This window comes from Mustela nivalis (assembly GCF_964662115.1).
Source record: "Mustela nivalis genome assembly, chromosome: 7".
Taxonomy (NCBI): domain Eukaryota; kingdom Metazoa; phylum Chordata; class Mammalia; order Carnivora; family Mustelidae; genus Mustela; species Mustela nivalis.
The window spans coordinates 111494731-111512663 of record NC_139026.1 but is presented as its reverse complement, the minus strand read 5'-3'; positions in this window follow the sequence as shown (position 1 = coordinate 111512663).

The window sequence follows — 17933 nt, the reverse complement described above, 5'->3', positions numbered from 1 at the left end:
GGCCCTCGGTATCCACTTCCATGCATTGCTTCTCATTCCATCCTAGCTTCAGGCCTGAGGCCAATCGAATCCTGTGTCTCAGTGAACCTGGGGGTCTGGCCAAGACCATGGGCCTGTACATTAGGTTGGGCCCCAGGATCCGCTACAGTCTGGTCTAAGAAATACATGGATATGGGGAGGTATAGGGGATTGTCCTATGGCAGCAGAGGCTGGGCTGCAGGTTCTCAGAGACACCTGGTCACATTTTTGTAGCAAAGGGAAACAGTTAATACAATTGTCAGATTGATTTCATTCCCATTGGAATGGACCACAATGGTCCTCCTGTAGCACTTCTCCCAAGCTTGCTAAATTTGGATCCTTCCCTTGGCTTCCATTCCTGGGTATGGAGCTGTCATTCACACAGTCAGCATTCATTGGTCGGTGTCAAGTTTCCCTTGTGGTCCTGTGCTCAGTGAGAGCAGTCACGGTCACATATGGCCAAGGAATCTTGGGCTCCTGCTTGTGACTCCATGCTGCTTGGCTGCATGGAGTAAGGACTGGAGTGGGTGGTCAGCTGACTCTATTCTTTGACTGTCTCTGATGTCTCCGACCTGAAGACTGGATGGCGAGGGCAGGCAGAGTATTCTGCAGGTGCTGGTGAGGCTTTTTCAGAGCATATTCAGGGAATATTGACCGAAGGCCCAGTTGCAAACACAAGAGCTTCCACAGAGAGTAATCCACCACTGCTTCCCCTAAACGACTGCTATCTCTAGTCACTGGCTTGGAGGGCGGAGATATCTCAGGTCAGATGTGGTTCTTCTTCTTTCTAAAAGAGGAATGGAAACCTCTGGCTGACCAAGTCTCTGGTGTAGCCAGTGGAGATTTCACGTTGCCTGAATCCAGACTTGTGTCATAGTCCTGAGAAAGTCAACTGGTTGGGAGACTGGGCTAGTGCTTCCATTCTGAATATCATTGTTTCATTTGTAAAGGCAGGGTTGGGATGTGCGCACGACTTGGGGAAGGGTCAGAGGGAGAGAATCTCCATGGAGACTCCCCACAGAGCACACAGCAGGATAAGGACGTTCCATCCCACTACCCATGAAACCATGACCTCGGTTGCAACCAAGAGCCAGATATTTAATGCACAGAGCCCACCAGGTGCTGCTATCTTTTTCTCTTTTTCTGAAACTGGAGGGGCCCTACGAATCATTCCGTGTCTGTGTCAAAAAGCCATATGCTCCCTTGAAAGAGGAGACTCCCACAGACTTCTCAGGACTGTGATTATGTTGCAGCACAGGGCTCCTCCCAGTTGGGTTTTCAGAATACCTGGCATATCTGAAAACTTCAGGTGTCTGAAGAGGCTTGGAAGGAAACATTGGTGTAGAGGCCAAACCAGTGGTTTGGATGAGAGGTAGCCTCATTCCTGGGACAAGGGGAAACAAACTTAGATGACTCCTTCCCTGGTGGAAGATTCTGTGTGTTCCACTTTCTGTGCAGATCCCCATAAAAGGCACTCCCAAAACATTTCGTATTAAGAACTGTGTCTTGGCTCACATTTAGAGGTCATGGAGCTCTCACTCTTACAGAATCGTCCCGCATTTTGATGAATCCTCGCTTTTTTTCTGAGTTCAGCTACCATCATTGGTGTCTGATATCACCCCACAAAAAGATGGTCCTCCAACCCAGTGCAGGCTCTGCGCAAGATCCAGTGCTTAGTGCACCAATGATTAGCCATACAATCACCAAACACATGCCATCTCTCTCTGACTGCACTGTATAGAACACATAGCAAGACACACCCTGCAGGGCCCACGAAGCTCCTGTACACTGACGCATTCCATCACATGCCACAGCACCAAGTGCACATACACACCATGTACAACCCATCGCCTGCCGACACCGCAAGAAGAGATCACACACATAGCACACATATAGCCTACACCCACAGGCTACAAAGAAAGCACACGGAAGGTGGAAACTGTTGGAATTGTTGAAAACATGAAGAGCTGCGTACAGGGCCCTAGTCTCGGAAGTCCATACCGGTGACCCTAGGAAGATCTGTGTTCAGTGAAATTCTTTCCAGTGGACCCCCATTGCAGCAGTGTCTTCCCAGTTGAGGAAAGAGGATAGAACAAGGATGCACTCTAGGCAGGTTCTATACTCTGAGTTAAGTACAGGTCTCGGCCCTTAGGCTTCCAAAACATGGAATGGCAGAGCAAGATCTGTGGTCATCCAGTCTACGTCTGTAGAAAACTCTTCAAACATAGTGAGTGAAGTGTGCTTTTGACAGACTCGCGACAGTTTTCAGAGGGTTGATAACGGAATCTGTTGTAATTGTCATAGTTGAAAACATGAAGCATCGCATACTTTGCAGTAGTCTCAAACATCCATACCGTTGACCATATGAAAGCCTATGTTCAGTGAAAATTCTTCAGGAGGACACCCATTTGTGGCAGTGTCTTTTCAGTTGAGGAAAGAGGATAGAACAAGGATGGTCTCTGGGCAAGTTGAATATTCTTGTTAAGTACAGATCACGGCCCTTAGGCTTCTAAAACATGGAATGATAGGGAACGACCTGTGCTCATCCAAACTGTCTACCTCTGTCAAGAAGGCTTCAATCCTGCTAAGGGAAGTATGTTTTATGAAGGAATCACATCAATTTTGAGAGTGTCAAAACTTGGAATCTGTTGAAACTGATTGTGTTGAAAACATGGAGAGTCGCATACAGGGCCCAAGTCTCGGACATCCATACTGGTGAACATAGGAAGGTCTGTGTTGAGGGAAACTTCTTCAGGCAGACCCCCATTCACGGCCCTGTAATTGCAGTTGAGGAAAGAAGGTTGAACAAGGACTGGCCCCAGGAAGGTTGTCTACTCTGAATTAAGTGTATAGGTCACAGCCTTTAAGCTTCCAAAATGCAGAAAGGTAGAGCACGACCTGTCGTCATCCAAACTGTCTACCTCAAACAAAAGGTTTCAAATGTGGTGTGGGAAGTGTGCTTTAGGACAGACTCACGACAGTTTTGAGAGGGTGGAAACATGGAAGCTGTTGGAACAGACTGTGTTGAAAACAGGAAGAGTTGCATACAGAGCCCTAGTCTAGGACATCCATACCTGTGAACATAGGAACATCTGTGTTCAGTCAAACTTCTTCAGGCACAGACCCATTTGTGGCAGTGTCTTCCCAGTTGAGGAAAGAAGATAGAACAACAAGGACCTCTGGAAAGCTTGGATACTCAGTGTTAAGTGCAAATCACAGCCCTTAGGCATCCAAAACATGGAATGGCTGTGCACAAACTGTGGTCATCCAAACTGTCTACCTCTGTTGAAAAGGCTTCAAACCTGGTAAGGGGAGTATGCTTTAGGACGGAATCACATCAATTTTGAGAGGGTCAAAACTAGGAATCCGCTGGAATTTGGAACTGACTGTGTTGAAAACATGGAGAGTCGCATACAGGGCCCATGTCTCAGACATCCATAGCAGCGTCCATAGGAAGGTCTGTGTTCTGTGAAACTTCTTCAGGCAGACCCCTATTCATGGCAGTGCCTTTGCAGTTGAGGAAAGAAGATAGAACAAGGACAGACTCTAGGCAGTTTTTATACTCTGAGTTAAGTGTAGGTCACAGCCCTTAGGCTTCCAAAGAGTGAAATGGCAGAGCACGACCTGTGGTCATTCAAACTGCCTACCTCTTTCAAAAATGCTTCAAATGTGGTGAGGAAGTGTGCTTTAAGATGGACACATGACAGTTTTGAGAAGGTCGAAAATGGTAGCTGTTGGAACTGACGGTGTTGAAAACATGAAGAGTTGCATATAGCGCCCTAGTCTCAAGCGTCCGTACTGGTGACCATTTGAAGGACGGTGTTCAGTGAAACTTCTTCAGGAGGACACCCATTTATGGCAGTGTCTTCCCAGTTTAGAAAGATGATAGAACAAGGACAGACTCTGGACCAGTTGGATACTCTGTGTTAAGTCAGGCCACGGTCCTTAGGCTAGCAAAACAGGGAGTGGCAGAGCACGAACTGTGGTCATCCAAGGAGTCTACCTCTATCGAAAAGGCTTCAAACATGGTAAGGATAGTGTGGTTTAGGATGGAATCATGACAGTTTTGAGAGGGTCGAAACATGGAAGCTGTTGGATGGACGGTGTTGAAAACATGAAGAGTCACGTACAGGACCCTACTCTCAGTCATCCATACCAGTGACCATTGGAAGTTCTGTGTTTAGTGAAACTTCTTCAAGCAGAAGCCCATTCATGGCAATGTCTTTCCAGTTGAGGAAAGAAGATAGACCAAGGATGGACTCTGGACAGGTTGGATAGTCTGAGAAAAGTGTAGGCCATGGCACTTAGGCTTCCAAAATATGGAATGGCACAGCACGAACTGTGTTCATACAAACTGTCTACCTCTGTCAAAAAGGCTTCACACCTGGTAAGGAAAGTGTGGTTAATGATGGACTTGCCATAGTTGTGAAAGGGTCAAAACATGGAAGTTCTGGAACTGACTGTGTTGAAAACATAAAGAGTCGCATACAGGGCCCTAGTCAGACATTAATACTGGTGATCATAGGAAGATGGGTGTTCAGTGTAACTTCTTCAGGCAGACACCCATTCTTGGCAGTGTCTTCCCATTCAAGGAAAGACTATAGAACAAGATGAACTCTGGGCAGGTTGGATAATCTGAGGTAAGTGCAGACCACAGCTCTTTGGCTTCCAAAATGTCGAATGGTAGAGCATGACCTATGCTCATCCAAACTGTCTACATCTTTCAAAATCTCTTCAAATGTGGTGAGGGAATTGTGTTTTAGGATGGACTCATGACAGATGTGAGGGTTTCAAAACGTGGGAGCTGTTCGAACAGATTGTATTGAAAATATGAAGAGTCATGTACAAGGCCCTAGTCTTGGACTTCCAAACCTGAGACATAGGAAGGTCTGTGTTCAGTGAAACTTCTTCAGGTGGATATCCATTTGTGGCAGTGTCTTCCCAGTTGAGGTAAGAAGAAATAACAAGTGGGACTCTGGGCAGGTTGGATACACAGAGTTAAGTGCAGGCCACGGCCCTGAGGCTTCCAAAGCATGGAATGGCAGAGCACGACCTGTGGTCATCTAAACTTGCTACCTTTGTCAAAAAGTCTTCAAACCTAGTAAGAGATGTGTGCTTTAAGAAGGACTAGTGACAGTTTTGAAAAAGTCGAAACATGGAAGCTGTTAAAAATATGAAGAGTCATGTACAGGGCTCAAGTCTTGGATATCCATACCAGTGACCATAGAAGGTCTGTGTTCAGTGAAACTACTTTAGGTTGACCCCCATTCAGGGCAGTGTCTTCACAGTTGAGGAAAGAAGATAGAACAGGGACAAACTCCAGGCAGTTTGTATATTCTGAATTAAGTGCAGGCCACAGACATTCGGCTTTCAAAAGGTGAAATGGCAGAGCACGACCTGTGGTCATCCAGTCTGCCTCTTTTCTAAAACTCTTCAAACATAGTGAAGGAAGTGTGCTTTAGGCCAACTAGCGACAGTTTTGAGGGTCGATAATGGAAGCTGTTGTAAATGAAGGTGTTGAAACATGAAGAATCGCATACTTTGCCCTAGTCTCTGACGTCCATACCGGTAACCAAATGAAGGTCTGTGTTCAGTAAAACTTCTTCAGGCGGACACCAATTCATCACAGTGTCTTCCCAGTTGAGTAAAGAAGATAGAACAAGGACAGACTCTGAGCAGGTTGGATATACTGAGTTAAGTGTAGGGCATGGCCATTAGGCTTCCAAATCGAAGAATGGCAGAGTACGAGCTGTATTCATCCAAACTGTCTACCTCTGTCAAATAGGCATCAAACATTGCAAGGGATGTATGCTTAAGGAAGGACTCGCAATGGGGATAGGGTCAAAACATGGAATCTGTGGGAACTGAATGTGTTGAAAACATGAAGAGTCACAACCAGTACACTAGTCTCGGACGTCCATACCACTGACCATTGGAATGTCTGTGTTTAGAGCAACTTCTTCAGGTGGACACTCATTCGTACCAGTGTCTTCCCAGTAAAGTAAAGAGGATAAAACAAGGGCAGTCTCTAGGCAGGGTGTATACACTGAGTTAAGTGTATACACGGCCTTAGGCTTCCAAAACATGGAATGGCAGAGCATGAACTGTGGTCTTCCAAACTGTCTACCTCTGTTGAAAACGCTTCAAATGTGGTGAGGGAAGTGTGTTTTAGGATGGACTCACGACACTTTCAAGAGGGTCAAAACATGGAAGCTCTTGGAACACACTGTGTAGAAAACAGGAAAAGTCATGTACAGAAACCTAGTCTCAGACATCCATACCTGTGGCCGTAGGAAGGTCTGTGTTTAGTGAACCTTCTTCAGGTGGACACCCATTCATGGCAGTGTCTTCCCAGTTGAGGAAAGAAGATAGAACAGGGACGGGATCTGAGCAGGTTGGATACTCTGAGTTAAGTTCAGGCCACAGCCATTAGGATTCCAAATCTTGGAACGGCAGAGTATGAGCTGTATTCATCCAAACTATCTACCTCTCTTGAAAAGGCTTTAAACGTGGTAAGGGAGTGTGCTTTAGGAAGGACTCGCGACAGTACTGACAGGGTCAAAACATGGAAGATGTTGGAACTGTGTTGAAAGCATGAGGAGTCGCATACAGGGCCCTAGTCTCAGACGTCCATAACGGTGACCATAAGAAGGTGTGTATTCAGTGATACTTTTTCAGATGGACACCCATTCGTGGCAGTGTCTTCCCTGTTGAGGAAAGAAGATAGAACAAGTAGGGACTCTGGACAGGTTGGTTTCTCTGGGTTAAGTGCAGGCCATGGTCCTTAGGCTTCCAAAACATGGAATGGAAGAGCATGACATTTTGTCATGCAAACTAACTGTGTCGAAATGGCTTCAAATCTGGTAAGGGATGTGTGCTTTAGGACTGAATTATGACAGATTTTAGAAGGTCCAAACATGGAAGCTATTGGAATTGACTGTGTTGAAAACATGAAGAGTGGCGTACAGAGCCTTAGTATCAGATGTCTGAACTGGGGACCATAGGAAGGTCTTTGTTCAATGAAACACTTTCCAGTGTACCCCCAATCACGACAGTGTCTTCACAGTTGAGGAAAGAAGATAAAACAATGACTGACTCTAGGCAGGTTGTATACTCTGAGTTAAGTGTAGGCCACGGAACTTGGGCTTCCAAAACATGGAATGGCAGAGCAAGACCTGTGTTCATCCAGCATACGTCTATAGAAAACTTTTCAAACGTAGTGAGGGAAGTGTTCTGTATGACGGACTCTTGACAGTTTTGAGACGGTCAATAATAGAAGCTGTTGTAACTGACGTAATTGAAAACAGAAGAGTCGCATACGTCGCCCTAGTCTCCAACGTCCATATGGTTGACCATACGAAGGTCTATGTTCAGTGAAAATTCTTCAGGCAGACACCCATTCGTGGCAGTGTCTTCCCAGTTTAGGAAAGAGGATAGAACAAGGATGGACTCTGGGAAAGTTGGATATTCTTGTTAAGTGCAGGTCACGCTCCTTAGGCTTCCAAAACACTGAATGGTAGAGCACGATCTGTGGTCATCCAAACTGTCTACCTCTGTTGAGAAGGCTTCAAACCTGGTAAGAGAAGTATGCTTTAGGACAGAATCACGACTGATTTGAGAGGGTCAATACATGAAACCTGTTGGAACTAACTGTGTTGAAAACATGAAGAGTCACGTATAGGCCCTAGTTTCGGACGTACATACCGGTGACCATAGGAAGGTCTGTGTTGAGGGAAACTTCTTCAGATGGACCCCCATTTGCGGCCTTGTCTTCACAGTTGAGGAAAGAAGATACAACAAGGACCAACCGCGCGGAGGTTGTATACTCTGAATTAAGTGTAGACCACAGCCGTTAGGCTTCCAAAATGCAGAATGGCAGAGCACGACCTGTGGTCATCCAAACTGTCTACCTCAAATGAGAGGCTTCAAATGTGGTGTGGGAAGTGTGCTTTAGAACAGGCTCATGACAGTTTTGAGAGGGTCAAAATATGAAAGCTGTTGGAACAGACTGTGTTGAAAACACTAAGAGTCATGTAAAGAGCCCTAGTCTCAGACATCCATACTTGTGAACTAAAGTAAGTCTGTGTTTAGTAAAACTTCTTCAGGCAAAGACCCATTTGTGTCAGTGTCTTCCCATTGAGGAAAGAAGAGAGAACAAAGAGGGTCTCTGGAAAGCTTGGATACTCAGTGTTAAGTGCAAATCATGGATCTTGGGTGTCCAAAACATGGAATGGCTGTGCACGAACTCTGGTCATCCAAACTGTCTACCACTGTTGAAAAGGCTTCAAACCTGGTAAGGGGAGTATGCTTTAGGATGGAATCGCATCAATTTTGAAAGGGTCAAAACTTGGAATCTGTTGGAAATGAGTGTGTTGAAAACATGGAGAGTCGGGTACAGGGCCCTAGTCTCGCGTCCATAGTGGTGACCATAGGAAGGTCTGTGTTCAGTGAAACACTTTTCGGTGGACTCATATTAGTGGCAATGTCTTCCCAGTTGAGGAAAGAAGATCAAACAAGGATGGACACTGGGTAGGTTGGGTACTGGGAGTGAAGTGCCATCTATGGCTCTTAGGCATCTAAATCATACATTGGCAGAGCACCACCTTTGGTCATCCACACTGTCTACATCTGTCAAAAGCGCTTCAAATGTCGTGAGGGAATTGTGCTCTTGGATGTTCTTGCAACAGGGTTGAGGCTGTCGAAAGGTGGAAGCTGTTGAAACTGAATGTGTAGAAAACATGAAGAGTGGCATACAGGGCCCCAATCTCAGACGACCATACCAGTGACCGTAGGAAGGTCTGTGTTCAGGGAAACTCCTTAAGGGAGACACCCATTCATTGCAGTGTCTTCTCAGTTGAGAAAGAAGATAGAACAAGAAAGGACTCTGGGCAGGTTGGACACTGTGATTGAAGTGCAGGCTATGGGTCTTAGGCATCCAAAACATATATTGGCAGGTCACGACCTGTGGTCATCCACACTGTCCACTGCTCTTGAAAAGGCTTCAAACGTTATGAGGGAAGTGTGCTTTAGGATGGACTCCTGACAGGGTTGAGGCTATGGAAATTTGGAAGCTGTTGGAACTGACTGTGTTGAAAACATGAATAGTTGCAAAAAGGGCCCTGGTCTCAGACATGCAAACTGGTGACCATAGAAAGGTCTGCAATAAGGGAAACTCCTTCAAGTGGACACACATTCATGGCAGTGACTTCCCAATAGAAGAAAGAAGATAGAACAAGTACGGACACTGGGCAGGTTGGGTAATGTACGTGAAGTACAGGCTATGGCTCTTTGGGGTCCAAAACGCATATTGCAACAGCACGACCTGTGGTCATCCACACTGTCTACCTCTGTCGAAAGGGCTTCAAACATTGTGAGGGAAGTGTGCTTTAGGACAGAATCATGATAGGGTTGAGTATATGGAAAGGTGGAAGCTGTTGGAAATGACCGTGTTGAAAACATGAAAAGTCACATACAGGGCCCTTACCAGTGACCATAGGAAGGTCTTTGTTCAGGGAGACTCCTTCAGGCTGACACCCACCCATGGCAGTGTCTTCTCAGTTGAGCAAAGAAGATAGAACAAGGACGGACTCTGGGCCGATTGGATCCTGTGAGCGAAGTGCAGGCAATGGCTCTTAGGGGTCCAAAGCATATATTGCCAGAGCACGACTTGTGGTCCTCTGCACTATCTACCTCTGTCTAAAGCGGTTTGAACGTGATGAGGGAAGTGTGCTTTAGGATGGACTCCCAAATGGGTTGAGGCTGTGCAAAGTTGGAAGCTGTTGGAAATGACTGTGTTGAAAACATGAAGCGTTGCATACAGAGCCATAGTCGGTGACTTCCATAACGTTGACCACAGGTAGGTCAGTGTTCACGGAAACTCCTTCAGGTAGACACCCATTTGTGGCAGTGTCTTCCCAGGTGAGGAAAGAAGATATAAGAAGGACGAACGTTGGACAGGTTGGATACTGTGAGTCAAGTGCAGGCTACAGCTCTTCAGCTTCCAAAACATATATTGGCAGAGCAAGACCAGTGGTCATCCACACTGTCTACATCTGTCAAAAACACTTCAAACAACATGAGGGAAGTGTGCTTTAGTATGCACTAGCGACAGGGTTGAGGCTGTGCAAAGTTGGAAGCTGTTGGAAATAACTGTGTTGAAAACACAAAGCATTGTGTACAGAGCCATAGTCAGGGAATTCCATAACGGTGACCACAGGTAGGTCAGTGTTCACAGAAATTCCTTCAGGCAGACACCCATTCGAGGCAGTGTATTCCCAGTTGAGGAGAGAAAATAGAAAAAGGACGGACTTTGGGCAGATTGGATACTGTGTGTGAAGAGCAGGCTACGGCTCTTAGGCATCCAAAACATATATTGGAAGGGCATGACCTGTAGTCATCCACACTGTCTTCCTGTGTCGAAAACGCTTCAAACATCATGAGGGAAGTGTGCTTTAGGAGGGCTTAGGCTGTCAAAAGTTGGAAGGTGTTGAAACTGACTTGTTGAAAACAGGAATAGTCGGGTACAGGAACCCAGTCTCCAACATCCATACCGGAGACCATAGGAAGGTCTCTGATCAGGCAAACTCCTTCAGGCATACACCCTTTTATGCAGTGTCCTCTCAGTTGAGAAAATAAGATAGACAAGGATGGAATCTGGGAAGGTTGGTTAATGTCCATAAAGTGCAGGCTATTGCTCTTAGACCTCCAAAACATATATTGTCAGAGAACGACCTGTGGTCCTCCACACCGTGTACCTCAGTCGAAAGCGCTTCCAACATCGTGAGGGAAGTGTGCCTTAGGACGGATTCGTGACAGGGTTGAGGCTTTGCAAAGTTGGAAGCTGTTGGAAATGACTGTGTTGAAAACATGAAGAGTCGCATACAGAGCCCTAGCCTGGGACTTCCATTACGGTGACCATAGGAAGGTCCGTGTTCATGGAAACTTCTTCAGGAAGACACCCATTCGTGGCAGTGTCTTCTCAGTTATGGATAGAAGATAGAAGGAGGAGGGACACTGTGCACGTTTGGTACTGGGAGTAAAGTGTCCTCTATGGCTCTTAGGCATCTAAATTGTATATTGGCAGAGCACCACCTGTGGTCATCCACACTGTCTACCTCTGTCATAAACTCTTCAATCATAGTGAGGGAAGTGTGCTCTTGGACAGACTAGAGACAAGGTTGAGGCTGTCGGAAGCTGTTGGAACTGACTGAGTGGAAAACATGAAGAGTTGCATACAGGGCCCCAGTCTCGGATGTCCATACCAGTGACCATAGGAAAGCCCTAGCTTGGGACTTCCATTATGGTGACCATAGGAAGGTCTGTATTCACAGAAACTCCTTCAGGCAGACACACAATTGTGGAAGTTTCTTCCCAGTTGCAGCAAAAAGATAGAGCAAGGACGGACACTGGGCAGGTTGTTACTGTGAGTGAAGCGCCGTCTATGGCTCTTAGGCGACTAAATCAAATATTGGCAGAGTACCACCTGTGGTCATCCACACTGTCTACCTATGTCAAAAACGCCTCAAACGTCATGATGGAATTGTGCTTTAGGATGGACTCATGACAGGGTTGAGGCTGTGGAAAATTGTGAGCTTTTGGAACTGACTGAGTGGAAAACATGAAGGGTCACGTACAGAGCCCTAGTCTGGGACTTCCATAATGGTGACCATAGGAAGGTCTGTCTTCAGGAAAACTCCTTCAGTCAGACACCCATTCATGGCAGTGCCTTCCCAGTTGAGGTAAACAGATAGAACAAGGACGGACTCTAGGCAGGTTGGTTACTGGGAGTGAAGTGCAGGCTACTGAACTTAGGCGTCCAAAACATATATTGGAAGGGCACGACGTGTGGTCATCCACACTGTCTTCCTGTGTCAAAAACGCTTCAAACAACCTAAGGGAACTGTGCTTTATGAGGGACTTGCAAGATGGTTGAGGCTGTCGAAAGTTGGAAGCTGTTGGAACTGACTGTGTGGAAAACATGAATAGACGAGTAGAGGGCCCGAGTCTCAGACGTCCATACCTGTGAGCATAGGAAGGTCTGTGTTCAGGGAAACTCCTTCAGGCGGACACACATTTGTGGCAGTGTCTTCCCAGTTGAGGAAAGAAGATAGAACAAGGAGTGACACTGGGGAGGTTGGGTACTGTGAGTGAAGTGCAGGCTACGGCTCTTAGGCGTCCAACACATATATTGGAAGGGCACGACCTGTGGTCATCCACACTGTATACCTATGTCAAAAACACTTAAAACGTCATGAGGGAAGTGTGCTCTTGGATGGACTAGTGACAGGGTTGAGGCTATCAGAGGGTGGAAGCTGTTGGAACTGACTGTGTGGAAAACATGAAGAGCCACATATGGATGAGGCTCGGACATCCATACCGGTGACCATAGGAAGGTCTGTGTTCAGGGAAACTCCCTCATGCAGACGCCAACTTGAGGAAAGAAGATAGAACAAGAACAGTCTCTGGGCAGGTTGGATACTGTGAGTGAAGTGCAGGCTCTGGCTCACAGGTGTCCAAAACATATATTGGAAGGGCGTGACCTGAGGTCATCCACATGGTCTTCCTGTGACAAAAACGCTTCAAACATCGTGGGGGAAGTGTGCTTTAGGACGGACTCGTGACAGGATTGAGGTTACGGAAAGTTGGAAGCCATTGGAACTAACTGTGTGGAAAACATGAATAGGCGTGAACAGGGCCCTAGTCTCACGTTCATACCAGTAACCAAAGGAAGGTCTGTGTTCAGGGAAAACTCCTTCAGGCGGACACACATTCATGACAGTGTCTTCTCAGTGAATGAAAGAAGATAAACAAGGAGGGACTCTGGGCATGTTGGATACTGTGAGCTAACTGCAGTCTATGGCTCTTAGGCATCTAAATCGTATATTGGCAGAGCACGACCTGTGGTCATCCACACTCTTGACTGTGGGGACATTGGTAACTGTGAGTGAGGTGCAGGCAATGGCTCTTAGGCTTCCAAAACTTAGATTGGCAGAGCATCACCGGTGGTCATCCAATCTGTCTAACTCTGTTGGAAATGCTTCAAACATCATGAGGGAAGTGTGATTTAGGATGGACTTGTGAAGTTTTGAGTCTGTCAAAACATAGAAACTGTTGGAACTGACTGTCCTGTAACCATGAAGAGTTGGATACAGGGCTCTAGTCTCACACGACCATACTGGTAACAATAGGAAGGACTGTGTTCCAGGAAACTCTTTCAGGTGGACAACCATTTTTGGCAGTGTCTTCCCAGTTGAGGAAGGAAGATAGAACAAAGATGGACCCTGGGCAGGTTGCCTATGGTGAGTTCAGGCTACGGCTCTTAGGCTTCCAAAACGTATATTGGAAGAGCGTAACCTGTGGTCATCCAAACAGTCTACCTCTGTCAAAAATGCTTCAAACATCGTGAGGGAAGTGTGCTTTAGCATGGACTCCCAACAGGGATGAGACTGTTGAAACGTGGAATCTGTTGGAACTGACTGTGTTGAAAACATGAAGAGTAGTGTACAGGGTCCTAGTCTCAGACATCCATACCGGTGAACATAGGAAGGTCTCTGTTCAGTGAGACTTCCTCAAGTGGACACCCATTCGTGGCAGGGTCTCCCCAGCTGAGGAAAGAAGATAGAACCAGTTTGGACTGTGGGCAGATTGCATACTGTGAGTGAAATGCAGACTACAGCTCCTAGGCTTTGAAAACATGTATTGGAAGAGCACGACCTGTGGTCATCCAAACTGTCTATCTCTGTCGGAAACTCTTCAAACCTCGTGAGGAAAGTGGGCTTTAGGACAGACTCATGACAATTCTGAAACTGTTGAAACATGGAATCTGTTGGGTGTGACTGTGTTGAATACATGAAGAGTCAGATACAGGGCCTTAGTCTCAGACGTCCATACTGTTGACCATAGCAAGGTCTGTGTTTAGTGAAATTGCTTCAGGCGTACACCCTTTCTTGCCAGGGTCTTCCCAGCTGAGGAAAGGAGAGAGAACAAGGATGTACTCTGAGCACGTTGGTAACTGTGCATGGGGTGCAGGCAATGGCACTTAGGATTCCCAAACTTAGAATGGGAGAGCACGTCCTGTGGTCATTCAAACTGTCTACCTCTTTCGGAAAAGCTTCAAACGTCCTGAGGGTAGTGTGCTTTAGGAAGGACTTTTAAAAGATGTACAAAATGTGGAAGCTGTTGGAACTGACTGTGTTGAAACCATGAAGAGTCGCGTACAGGGCCCCAGTCTCGGACGTCCATTCCGGTGAACACAGGAAGGTCTGTGTTCAGTGAAACTGCTTCAGGCAGACGCCCATTCCTGTGAGGGTCTTCTAGTTGGGGAAAGAAGATAGAACGAGGACTGGGCAGATTGGATACTGTGAGTTAAGTGCTGGCTACGGCTCTTAGGCTTCCAAAAAGTATTTTGGAAGAGCACAACCTGTGTTCATCCAAACAGGTTACCTCCGTTGAAAACCCTTCAAATGTCATGAGTGAAGTGTGCTTTAGGATAGACTCGTGACAGTTTTGAGACTTCCAAAACATGGATGTTGTTGGAACTGACTGTGTTGAAACCATGAAGAGTCGTGTACAGGGTCCTCACCTCGGACTTCCATACCAGTGACCATAGGAACGTCTGTGTTCTGTGAAACTTCTTTAGGTGGACACCCATTTGTGTCAGTATCTTCCCAATTGAGGAAAGAAGATAGAACAAGGACGGACTCTGGGCACGTTGGATAATGTGAGTTCAGTGCAGGCAACGGCTCTTAGGCTTCCAAAACGTAGATTGGCAGAACACAAACTGTGGTTATTGAAACTGTCTACTTTTTTTGAAAACACTTCAAGCGTCATGAGGGAAGTGTGCTTTTGGATGGATTCGCTACAGGGTTGAGGCTGTCGAAAGGTAAAAGCTGTTGGAAATGACTGTGTTGAAAACATGAAGTGTCATGTACAGGGCCCGAGTCTTGAACGTCCATACCGTTGACATAGGAAGGTCCGTATTCAGTGAAACTGCTTCAGGCACACACACATTTGTGGCAGTGTCTTCCATTGGAGGAAAGAAGATAGAAGAAGGATGGACTGTGGAGACATTGGTAATTGTGAGTGAGGTGCAGGCAATGGCTCTTAGGCTTCCAAAACCTAGATTGGCAGAGCACGACTGGTGGTCATCCAATCTGTCTAACTCTGTTGGAAATGCTTCAATCGTCGTGAGGGAAGTGTGCTTTAGGATGGACTCGAAACATAGAAGCTGTTGGAACTGACTATCCTGTAACCATAAAGAGTTGCATACAGAGCCCTAGTGTCACACGACCATACCAGTGACAATGGGAAGGACTGTGTTCCGGGAAACTCTTTCAGGCAGACACCCATTTTTGGCAGTGTCTTCCCAGTTGAAGAAGGAAGATAGAAAAAAGACGGATCCTGGGCAGGTTGCATACGGTGAGTGAAGTTCAGGCTATGGCTTTTAGGCTTCCAAAACATATATTGGAAGAGCATGATCTTTGGTCATCCAAACTGTCTATCGCTGCCGAAAACGCTTCAAACGTCATGAGGGAAGTGTACTGTAGGATGTAGTCATGACAGTTTTGAGATTATCAAATCTTGGAAGCTGTTGGAACTGACTGTTGAAACCACAAAGAGTCAAGTACAGGGCCCTAGTCTCAGACGTCCATATCGGTGACCATATGAAGGTCTATGTTCAGTGAAACTGATTCAGGTGGACACCCATTCTTGACAGTGTCTTCCCAGTTGAGGAAAGAAGATCAAACAAGGATGGACTCAGGGCACATTGGATACTGTGAGTGAAGTGCAGGCCATGGCTCTTACATTTTCAAAACTTATTTTGCAGAGCCCGACCTGTGGTCATCCAAACTGTCTACCTCCATTGAAAACCCTTCAAATGTGGTGATGGAAGGGTGCTGTAGGACGGACTCTTGCCAGTTTTGAAAAGGTCAAAACAAGGAAGATATTGGAACTGACTGTGTTGAAACCATGAAGAGTCGTGTACAGGGCCCAAGTCATGGACATCCATACCAGTGAACAAAGGAAGGCCTGAATTCAGTGAAACTGCTTCAGGCACACACCCATTCATGGCAGAGTCTTCCCAGAGGAAAGAAGATAGAACAAGGATGGACTGTGGGCAGGTTGGATGTTGCGAGTGAAGTGCAGGCTATGGCTCTTAGGCTTCGAAATCATATATTGGAAGAGCACAACCTGTGTTCATCCAAACTGTCTACCTCTGTCAGAAACTCTTCAAACGTCACGAGGAAAGTGTGTTTTAGGATGGACCTGTGACAGTTTTGAGACTGTATAAACATGGAATCTGTTGGATCTGACTGTTCTGAAAACATGAAAAGTGGCATACAGGGCCCTAGTCTCAGACATCCATACCAGTGAACATAGGAAGGTCTGGGTTCAGTGAAACTGCTTCAGGCAGACACCCATTCGTGGCAGGGTCTCCCCAGCTGAGGAAAGAAGATAGAACAAGGATGGACTGTGGCAGCTTGGATACTGTGACTAAAATGCAGGCTATAGCTCTGAGACTTCAAAAACATATATTGGAAGAGCACGACCTGTGGTCATCCAAACTGTCTAACTCTGTTGGAAATGCTTCAAACCTTGTAAGGAAAGTGTGCTTTAGGACAGACTCATGACACTTTTGAGACTGTCAAAATGTGGAATCTGTTGTATGTGACTGTGTTGAATACATGAAGAGTCAGGTACAAGGCCCTAGTCTCTGATGTCCATACCGTTGACCATAGGAAGGTCTGTGTTCAGTGAAATTGCTTCAGGCGGACACCCATTCATAGCAGTGTCTTCCCAGTGGAGGAAAGAAGACAGAACAAGGATGGACTCTGGGCACGTTGGTAACTGTGTGTTATGTGCAGGCAACGGCACTTAGGTTTCCAAAAATTAGATTGGCAGAGCACGACCTGTGGCCATCCAAATTCTGTACCTCTATTGGAAATGCTTCAAACATCTTGAAGGAAGTGTGCTTTAGGTTAGACTCGCGACAGTTTTGAGACTGTTGAAACGTGGATGCTGTTGGAACTAACGGTGTTGAAACCATGAAGAATGCGTACAGGGCCCTACTCTCGGATGTCCATACAGGTGACCATAGGAAGGTCTGTGTTCAGTGAAAGTGCTTCAGCCAGACACTCATTCATCCAGGGTTTTCCCAATTGAGGAAGGAGATAGAACAAGGTTATGGACTCTGAGCACATTGGATACTGTGAGTTAAGCACATACTATGGCTCTTAGGCTTCCATAACGTATATTGGAAGAGCATGACCTGTGGTCTCCAAAGTGTCTAACTCTGTCAGAAATGTCGGACACCTATTCATGTAGTGTTCTAGCAGTTGAGGAAAAAGGTTAGAACAAGGACGGACTCAAGGGGCACATTGAATACCATGAGTAAGTGGAGGCGACGGCTCTTAGGTTTCCAAAAATATATTGCAAGAGCATGACCTGTTGTCATTCAAACTGTCTACCTCTATAGGAAATGCTTAAAAGTTGTGAGGGAATTGGGTTTTAGGATGGACTCACGATACTTTTCAGACTGTCCTAACGTGTAAACTGTTGGAACTAACTGTGTTGAAACCATAAAGAGTCGTGTACAGGGCCCTCATCTCGGATGTCCATACTGGTCACTATAGGATGGTCTGTTGTCTCGGAATCTGCTTCAGGCGGGCACCCATTTGTGGCAGTGTCTGCCCAGTTGAGGAAAGAAGATAGAACAAGGATGGACTCTGGGCATGTTGGAAAATGTGAGTGAAGTGCCTGCTACCACTCTTAGGCGTCCAAAACATATATTGGCAGAGCACGTCCTTTGGTCATCCACACTGTCTACCTCTGTCAAAAATGCTTAGTCTGGCCCATAGGGTGTGCCTTATATGTGTTCTGAGTCCTGAGTCTGTTGGAGTTTCCTCTTTCAAGGG